This window comes from Hydractinia symbiolongicarpus, chromosome 5, assembly GCF_029227915.1.
Source record: "Hydractinia symbiolongicarpus strain clone_291-10 chromosome 5, HSymV2.1, whole genome shotgun sequence".
Classification (NCBI taxonomy): Eukaryota; Metazoa; Cnidaria; class Hydrozoa; order Anthoathecata; family Hydractiniidae; genus Hydractinia; species Hydractinia symbiolongicarpus.
Genome location: NC_079879.1, coordinates 26331179 through 26342485, shown reverse-complemented (window position 1 = coordinate 26342485; position 11307 = coordinate 26331179). Strand labels below are relative to the sequence as shown.

The following is an 11307-nucleotide window of genomic DNA, read 5'->3' as shown; positions in this document are numbered from 1 at the left end:
GCCATCTTCCTAATTTCCCTCACATGGCTTGGGTTAACCCGGGGCTATGGTAACATTCACTCGCCCATGTTGAATCGCCAGAGTACGAGAGCTATAACCACTAATCTACGGCGCCACAAAGGTTTTATTTTAGTTGAAAACTTCAACGGTATACAAAATCTCAAAAATACGTGCTCAAAAACATCTCAAAAACACCCTGGACTGACCACTGCGTACAAATACCGCGTCATAAATTCTTTTTTCTTAAAAATTGAACTGACTGGTCATGGCCCTTCTTTCTGGAAATAATAGACAGTGTATACCCCTAGATATTTCAGACACTATCCATTCAAAAAATGCACATCTATCTATTTATTTCTGAACCTACTAAGAAATGAGAAAAAGGGTAAAACGACATCCAATAGCTACAGCATTATAGCGTACCGTCTAGTTCGGAAGATGCTTTATCCAAAATGCGATTTCGTGGTTTTAAATTTAAATTATTATTAGAATTACGTCATTCAAATATGACGTGTTGTTGCATAATACCGAAATGCATTGGGTGGCGCATTTAGCAGGAGTTCGCGGAAAAAGCCTGGACGCACACGCACGTGTTTTTGAGATTTTGTATACCGTTGAAGTTTTCAACTAAAATAAAACCTTTCGAACTGTAATTATCGTTCAATAATCGAAATAAATAAAACGAATAATGAAAATCTAGATGGTAAGTTGTCAAAGTTTTTTTTTATTATTCTTGGATATTATAAAGAAAAAGTAAAAGCTGGAAATAAATCAAAATCGAAAATTTTTTTCCACTGGATACTTTGTAGATTGTAAAAAGAAAAACAGAAATATATATTCGAATCCATGGAAGATGTCGATGTAGCAGTTAGAAATCTCGAGATAAAATCATTATCATTTGTCTCTGTTTATCAAAAAGATAAATCATTCGGAGTTGCTGGTGAGTTTTAAGTTATAATAAAAAAATTGATCTTTTGACCAAGAGAAACAAAAAGCAGTAGTCTTCTTTAAAAAAGAAAATCTTTGTGTGTGTTACCAACTTAATTTTTTAGATATTAATTTAAAAAATCACAAGATTCTCTTCGAAGATATCAAGAACAAGGAGTCACCCCAACAAATCCTTGTTGCCCTGTAACCACATCCTATCCGTCATTAGTGACAATGTCGCAGATGTATCCTGGAAATCTTTATCGTCGCGATACACTTTATCTCCTTTTTTCATCTTGGATCATGAAGTTATTAGCAAGGAGGTTACTTTAGAAGATAACCAAATGTAGAACGATTTTATTGACATTAATGATGTCGAAACCGAGTCCGTTTTAATAGATTCTATTCCTAAAATATGTTTCCCAAATAGGTTTAAGGCCTCGTGTTGCAGAGAAATTTAAACCAAATCAAGAGCTTGTCATTCAGTGTATGATAATGATGCACTAGACCATCTTCATGAAACCTTGACTCGGCCTTTAAATGATCTATCATTTCATGCTCCCAAGGAAGACAATTTGGTTTTGGAAAGACCAAAAGTTATAGAGGATCAACATATTTAAGTAAAAAATTCCAACCTCTCCCAAAACCAAAACCAAAAAAATCGGCGTTTTCGGGAAGAGTCGATTTGGCTGATGAAAAAAAAAGTTTTCATCCATAATCAACATTGTCTCCAACCTCATCCCCAGGGCATCTTGTATCTTTTCTGACCCCGGGACGGCGATACATGTTTGTATCGTTGCCCCGGGGTCAGAAAAGATACAAGATGCCCTGAGGACGAGGTTGCATTGTCTCTAAAAAAGAAGAAAATCATGCGACGTCTGTGGTTGAAGAGTTCCCTGAATACGATCCATCTGTCATTTATGATGTACCAACGGAGCAGGAGCAGTTTAATGACACTGCTGCTCAATTACCAATAAAATCTGGGTAAATCGGGAATCTGGGTAATGAAGCCATATTTAATGCCGAAGTATTTTAAAAAAGAGTTAATTTTAAAATTTAAAACCACGGAATGGCATTTTGGATAAAGCATCTTCCGTCTAGTTCAGTGCTAAATAGGCAACGACTTCATTTAGCACCGGGCTAAGTGGTCCCGACACACGACGTACAACATAAGTAACAACCTTCATACTTTATCGACATAAAAAGCCGACAGACGTTCAGTCATACTTCTCCAACCAAATGGACCCGACAAATGAAACCGCATTATCCGACATCCTCTCTATATAACAAATACATATTTTTTCTGTCGATGGTCATACCAACGTAATATCGCATAATACTGCATAATACCTTCATAATACTCTCTGTCGCTACATAACAAATACATATTTTTTCTGTCAATAATCCATAACCAACGTAATATCGCATAATACTGCATAATACTGCATAATACCTTTATAATTCAAAAAAAGTACATAAATTTTCTGTCGATGGCCATAACAACGTAATATCGCATAATACTGCATAATGCCTTCATAATACTCTCTGTCGTTACATAAAAAATACAAAAATTTTCTGTCGATGGCCATACCAACGTAATATCGCATAATACTGCATAATGCCTTCATAATACTCTCTATCGTTCCATAAAAAATACATATTTTTTCTGTCAATAATCCATAACCAACGTAATATCGCATAATACTGCATAATACTGCATAATACCTTTATAATTCAAAAAAAGTACATAAATTTTCTGTCGATGGCCATAACAACGTAATATCGCATAATACTGCATAATACCTTCATAATTCATAAAAAACACATAAATTTTCTGTCGATGGCCATACCAACGTAATATCGCATAATACTGCATAATACTGCATAATACCTTCATAATTCATAAAAAATACATAAATTTTCTGTCGATGGCCATACCAACGTAATATCGCATAATACTGCATAATACCTTCATAATACTCTCTGTCGTTACATAAAAAATACAAAAATTTTCTGTCGATGGCCATACCAACGTAATATCGCATAATACTGCATAATGCCTTCATAATACTCTCTATCGTTCCATAAAAAATACATATTTTTTCTGTCAATAATCCATAACCAACGTAATATCGCATAATACTGCATAATACTGCATAATACCTTTATAATTCAAAAAAAGTACATAAATTTTCTGTCGATGGCCATAACAACGTAATATCGCATAATGCTGCATAATACCTTCATAATTCATAAAAAACACATAAATTTTCTGTCGATGGCCATACCAACGTAATATCGCATAATACTGCATAATACTGCATAATACCTTTATAATTCAAAAAAAGTACTTAAATTTTCTGTCGATGGCCATAACAACGTAATATCGCATAATACTGCATAATACCTTCATAATTCATAAAAAACACATAAATTTTCTGTCGATGGCCATACCAACGTAATATCGCATAATACTGCATAATACCTTCATAATACTCTCTGTCGTTACATAAAAAATACAAAAATTTTCTGTCGATGGCCATACCAACGTAATATCGCATAATACTGCATAATGCCTTCATAATACTCTCTATCGTTCCATAAAAAATACATATTTTTTCTGTCAATAATCCATAACCAACGTAATATCGCATAATACTGCATAATACTGCATAATACCTTTATAATTCAAAAAAAGTACATAAATTTTCTGTCGATGGCCATAACAACGTAATATCGCATAATACTGCATAATACCTTCATAATTCATAAAAAACACATAAATTTTCTGTCGATGGCCATACCAACGTAATATCGCATAATACTGCATAATACTGCATAATACCTTCATAATTCATAAAAAACACATAAATTTTCTGTCGATGGCCATACCAACGTAATATCGCATAATACTGCATAATACTGCATAATACCTTCATAATTCATAAAAAATACATAAATTTTCTGTCGATGGCCATACCAACGTAATATCGCATAATACTGCATAATACCTTCATAATACTCTCTGTCGTTACATAAAAAATACAAAAATTTTCTGTCGATGGCCATACCAACGTAATATCGCATAATACTGCATAATGCCTTCATAATACTCTCTATCGTTCCATAAAAAATACATATTTTTTCTGTCAATAATCCATAACCAACGTAATATCGCATAATACTGCATAATACTGCATAATACCTTTATAATTCAAAAAAAGTACATAAATTTTCTGTCGATGGCCATAACAACGTAATATCGCATAATGCTGCATAATACCTTCATAATTCATAAAAAACACATAAATTTTCTGTCGATGGCCATACCAACGTAATATCGCATAATACTGCATAATACTGCATAATACCTTTATAATTCAAAAAAAGTACTTAAATTTTCTGTCGATGGCCATAACAACGTAATATCGCATAATGCTGCATAATACCTTCATAATTCATAAAAAACACATAAATTTTCTGTCGATGGCCATACCAACGTAATATCGCATAATACTGCATAATACTGCATAATACCTTTATAATTCAAAAAAAGTACTTAAATTTTCTGTCGATGGCCATAACAACGTAATATCGCATAATACTGCATAATACCTTCATAATTCATAAAAAACACATAAATTTTCTGTCGATGGCCATACCAACGTAATATCGCATAATACTGCATAATACCTTCATAATACTCTCTGTCGTTACATAAAAAATACAAAAATTTTCTGTCGATGGCCATACCAACGTAATATCGCATAATACTGCATAATGCCTTCATAATACTCTCTATCGTTCCATAAAAAATACATATTTTTTCTGTCAATAATCCATAACCAACGTAATATCGCATAATACTGCATAATACTGCATAATACCTTTATAATTCAAAAAAAGTACATAAATTTTCTGTCGATGGCCATAACAACGTAATATCGCATAATACTGCATAATACCTTCATAATTCATAAAAAACACATAAATTTTCTGTCGATGGCCATACCAACGTAATATCGCATAATACTGCATAATACTGCATAATACCTTCATAATTCATAAAAAACACATAAATTTTCTGTCGATGGCCATACCAACGTAATATCGCATAATACTGCATAATACTGCATAATACCTTCATAATTCATAAAAAATACATAAATTTTCTGTCGATGGCCATACCAACGTAATATCGCATAATACTGCATAATACCTTCATAATACTCTCTGTCGTTACATAAAAAATACAAAAATTTTCTGTCGATGGCCATACCAACGTAATATCGCATAATACTGCATAATGCCTTCATAATACTCTCTATCGTTCCATAAAAAATACATATTTTTTCTGTCAATAATCCATAACCAACGTAATATCGCATAATACTGCATAATACTGCATAATACCTTTATAATTCAAAAAAAGTACATAAATTTTCTGTCGATGGCCATAACAACGTAATATCGCATAATGCTGCATAATACCTTCATAATTCATAAAAAACACATAAATTTTCTGTCGATGGCCATACCAACGTAATATCGCATAATACTGCATAATACTGCATAATACCTTTATAATTCAAAAAAAGTACTTAAATTTTCTGTCGATGGCCATAACAACGTAATATCGCATAATACTGCATAATACCTTCATAATTCATAAAAAACACATAAATTTTCTGTCGATGGCCATACCAACGTAATATCGCATAATACTGCATAATACCTTCATAATACTCTCTGTCGTTACATAAAAAATACAAAAATTTTCTGTCGATGGCCATACCAACGTAATATCGCATAATACTGCATAATGCCTTCATAATACTCTCTATCGTTCCATAAAAAATACATATTTTTTCTGTCAATAATCCATAACCAACGTAATATCGCATAATACTGCATAATACTGCATAATACCTTTATAATTCAAAAAAAGTACATAAATTTTCTGTCGATGGCCATAACAACGTAATATCGCATAATACTGCATAATACCTTCATAATTCATAAAAAACACATAAATTTTCTGTCGATGGCCATACCAACGTAATATCGCATAATACTGCATAATACTGCATAATACCTTTATAATTCAAAAAAAGTACTTAAATTTTCTGTCGATGGCCATACCAACGTAATATCGCATAATACTGCATAATACTGCATAATACCTTCATAATTCATAAAAAACACATAAATTTTCTGTCGATGGCCATACCAACGTAATATCGCATAATACTGCATAATACTGCATAATACCTTTATAATTCAAAAAAAGTACTTAAATTTTCTGTCGATGGCCATAACAACGTAATATCGCATAATACTGCATAATACCTTCATAATTCATAAAAAACACATAAATTTTCTGTCGATGGCCATACCAACGTAATATCGCATAATACTGCATAATACTGCATAATACCTTCATAATTCATAAAAAACACATAAATTTTCTGTCGATGGCCATACCAACGTAATATCGCATAATACTGCATAATACTGCATAATACCTTTATAATTCAAAAAAAGTACTTAAATTTTCTGTCGATGGCCATACCAACGTAATATCGCATAATACTGCATAATACTGCATAATACCTTCATAATTCATAAAAAACACATAAATTTTCTGTCGATGGCCATAACAACGTAATATCGCATAATACTGCATAATGCCTTCATAATACTCTCTGTCGTTACATAAAAAATACAAAAATTTTCTGTCGATGGCCATACCAACGTAATATCGCATAATACTGCATAATGCCTTCATAATACTCTCTATCGTTCCATAAAAAATACATATTTTTTCTGTCAATAATCCATAACCAACGTAATATCGCATAATACTGCATAATACTGCATAATACCTTTATAATTCAAAAAAAGTACATAAATTTTCTGTCGATGGCCATAACAACGTAATATCGCATAATACTGCATAATACCTTCATAATTCATAAAAAACACATAAATTTTCTGTCGATGGCCATACCAACGTAATATCGCATAATACTGCATAATACTGCATAATACCTTCATAATTCATAAAAAATACATAAATTTTCTGTCGATGGCCATACCAACGTAATATCGCATAATACTGCATAATACCTTCATAATACTCTCTGTCGTTACATAAAAAATACAAAAATTTTCTGTCGATGGCCATACCAACGTAATATCGCATAATACTGCATAATGCCTTCATAATACTCTCTATCGTTCCATAAAAAATACATATTTTTTCTGTCAATAATCCATAACCAACGTAATATCGCATAATACTGCATAATACTGCATAATACCTTTATAATTCAAAAAAAGTACATAAATTTTCTGTCGATGGCCATAACAACGTAATATCGCATAATGCTGCATAATACCTTCATAATTCATAAAAAACACATAAATTTTCTGTCGATGGCCATACCAACGTAATATCGCATAATACTGCATAATACTGCATAATACCTTTATAATTCAAAAAAAGTACTTAAATTTTCTGTCGATGGCCATAACAACGTAATATCGCATAATACTGCATAATACCTTCATAATTCATAAAAAACACATAAATTTTCTGTCGATGGCCATACCAACGTAATATCGCATAATACTGCATAATACTGCATAATACCTTTATAATTCAAAAAAAGTACTTAAATTTTCTGTCGATGGCCATACCAACGTAATATCGCATAATACTGCATAATACTGCATAATACCTTCATAATTCATAAAAAACACATAAATTTTCTGTCGATGGCCATACCAACGTAATATCGCATAATACTGCATAATACTGCATAATACCTTTATAATTCAAAAAAAGTACTTAAATTTTCTGTCGATGGCCATAACAACGTAATATCGCATAATACTGCATAATACCTTCATAATTCATAAAAAACACATAAATTTTCTGTCGATGGCCATACCAACGTAATATCGCATAATACTGCATAATACTGCATAATACCTTCATAATTCATAAAAAACACATAAATTTTCTGTCGATGGCCATACCAACGTAATATCGCATAATACTGCATAATACTGCATAATACCTTTATAATTCAAAAAAAGTACTTAAATTTTCTGTCGATGGCCATACCAACGTAATATCGCATAATACTGCATAATACTGCATAATACCTTCATAATTCATAAAAAACACATAAATTTTCTGTCGATGGCCATAACAACGTAATATCGCATAATACTGCATAATACCTTCATAATTCATAAAAAACACATAAATTTTCTGTCGATGGCCATACCAACGTAATATCGCATAATACTGCATAATACCTTCATAATACTCTCTGTCGTTACATAAAAAATACAAAATTTTTCTGTCGATGGCCATACCAACGTAATATCGCATAATACTGCATAATACTGCATAATACCTTCATAATTCATAAAAAATACATAAATTTTCTGTCGATGGCCATACCAACGTAATATCGCATAATACTGCATAATACTTTCATAATACTCTCTGTCGTTCCATAAAAAATACATATTTTTTCTGTCGATGGCCATACCAACGTAATATCGCATAATACTGCATAATACTGCATAATACCTTCATAATTCATAAAAAATACATAAATTTTCTGTCGATGGCCATACCAAAGTAATATCGCATAATACTGCATAATACCTTCATAATACTCTCTATCGTTCCATAAAAAATACAAATTTTTTTTGTCGATGGCCATACCAACGTAATATCACAGAATACAGCATAATACCTTCATAATACTCTCAATCGTTCCATAATAATATTATATTTTTCTGTCAATAATCCATAACCAACGTAATATCGCATAATATTGCATATTACCCTTATAATACTCTCTATCGCTACATAACAAATGCATTTTTTTGTAGATAGGCTATAACCAACGTAATATGCCACATTATTCCGCAGTAGAAACAAGTGTTCTCCCTGGAAATGACGTATCAAAATTTCTAAAGTAGACCAATTAATGCAAAGTGATCACATATTGAAAAAAACAACAATTGAGGTTGAGTATACATCCATTTACCAATAGAAATGATATTATGGCAAAATACTCTTCTGCGAAATGATACATCAAAAGTCCTACATTAAAAGTCCTCAAGCACGCCAATCAAGAGAAGACTTTATACTTTAAACTAAACAAACACTGATGTTGAATACACGTCAATACACAAAGAGACACTATATTTTGGACAAGTACTTTGCCGCGATATAAAAAAATGAAAGTTTTAAAGCAGACTAATCAATGTGTAGACTTTACACTGTAATTGAACAAATATTGAGGTTGGATACACATCCATCCACCAATAGAAGTCATATTTGACTAAATACCCTCCAAGAAAATGACACATCAAAAGTCCCAAAGCAGACCAATCGAAGGAAAAACTATTCACTATAAACCAAACCAACACTGATGTTGGATAACAATCCATTCACAAATAGACACTATACTTTGGACGAATACGCTTTCGCGAAAAGATGAAGCACGCCAATCAAGAGAAGACTTTACGCCTTAAATTAAACATTCAGTGAGGTTGGGTGCACATCTATGCACCAATAGAAACAATATTCTGGACAAATACCCCCTCGCAAATGACACAGTAAAAGTCTTAAGCCGTTAGATTTGAGGAAAGATGTATAGTATGCACTAAAAAGGCGGTTTTGTTCTATATACACATGCAATAGAGACGACAGTGACAGCTTGGATAAGACTATTTAAAAAATGACCTAATAGATCTATTCAAATAAAGCCTCCCTAAACCAGTAAGTAAATGGGATATTCCACAATACATGGCTAAAAAACAACCTGGATGAAAGTAAAGGTCGAAATCCTAGCAGAAAAATTAAAAGAAGTCTGTAAATGTGAGACACATCCATACGTCATTTAAGGTAACACTTTTAGAAGTTGAGGTATGTGCAAAATAAGATCTGAGATATTTTAAAAGACCAATCAAAGAGAAAATTTTATACTTTACCCTGCACAAACACTTATGCTGGAAATACATCCATACACAAATAGAAACAATTTTATGGAGAAATACCCTCCCTGGAAATGACGCATCAACAGTCCTAAAGCAGACCAATCAATGCGAAAGCTTTACAATATAAACCAATCTGAGGGAACACGTTGCACTATAGAGGTATTGAGGTAGGATACAAATACATCCACTAATAGAACAGATATTTTGACAAAATACCAAAACTGCATTCTGGACAAATATTCTCTCGCGAAAAAACATATTAAAAGTCTTAAGGCAGACCAATCTGACGACAGACGTTATAGTATACACTGAACAAGCAGTAGTGCTTTATACCCATTGATTCATCTATAGAAACAATCTCTTGGACAATTACTCTTCTCTGAATAGCATGTTAGATGTCCTTAAACAGCAGACCAATCAAAGAAATTGGTTGCAACCTTAACGGTTATTTTTATAGTATAAGACCACTGAGGTTGAATACATATCTATACACCAATAGAAAGATATGTTCCCATAATAGATGCTAAACAGCAGTTAGTATTCTGTACCCATCGATACAACACCAAAAACAATATTATAGACAAATGCCATCTCGTGAAATGACATATTAAAAGTCTCAAAGCATGTCGATCTTAGGGAAGTCGTCAAACAATACATTGAACAGACAGCAGTGTGCTATACCCACTCATACTTCATTAGAAGCGATTCTATGTTCATTCGAACTGACATTATTAGATGTCCTAAAACATGACAATCCGAGGGAAGACGATATACTATACATTAAACAAGTGGTATTATTCTATACTTATCCATACACCAAGAGATACGATGTTCTGGACAAATACCTTCCTGCGTAATGACACATCAAAGGTCCGAAACCAGACCAATACACTACACAATATAGAATCTTAGATCCTTTAAAAGGGCAAATAAATTCAAAGGAAAACCATCTTCTGGTCAGTAATAAAGCAGAAATGCTGGACCCATTCATAAGTCAATGAAAAGGAAATTTTGCGAGAATTTTTAGCTCCATTGAAATATTGGATGCCCTAGCAGAACAAGACAAATAAAATATATGTACGATACAGTAGACAAGCAGAGGTGGAATATACCCTTGCATACATCACTAGAAAGATACTTTTAAGAAATATCGCGCGCGAAGAAGATAACGTTCTAGCAGACCATTTGAAGTAAATCTTTACTTTTGCAAAAAGGCAAATCGGATACCCATTCATAGCTACATCACTAAAGAGATATTCTGCGAAAGTAACCAAACGCGGAAAAAAGTATTAAATGCTCAAGCACAATAATTTAGTGCCCTAACATCATAACTTCCCTTGTGTTAGGTTA

At 32.3% G+C, this 11307-nt stretch overlaps 1 long non-coding RNA gene across 1 annotated transcript; it reads left to right on the top strand.

Moving 5' to 3' along the window:
* The first annotated feature begins 277 nt into the window (after positions 1-277).
* Positions 278-1312, top strand: LOC130645713 (uncharacterized). The gene is made up of 2 exons (XR_008982726.1): positions 278-940; positions 1053-1312. It is a non-coding gene; the product is annotated as an uncharacterized LOC130645713 (long non-coding RNA).
* Positions 1313-11307: the final 9995 nt, after the last annotated feature.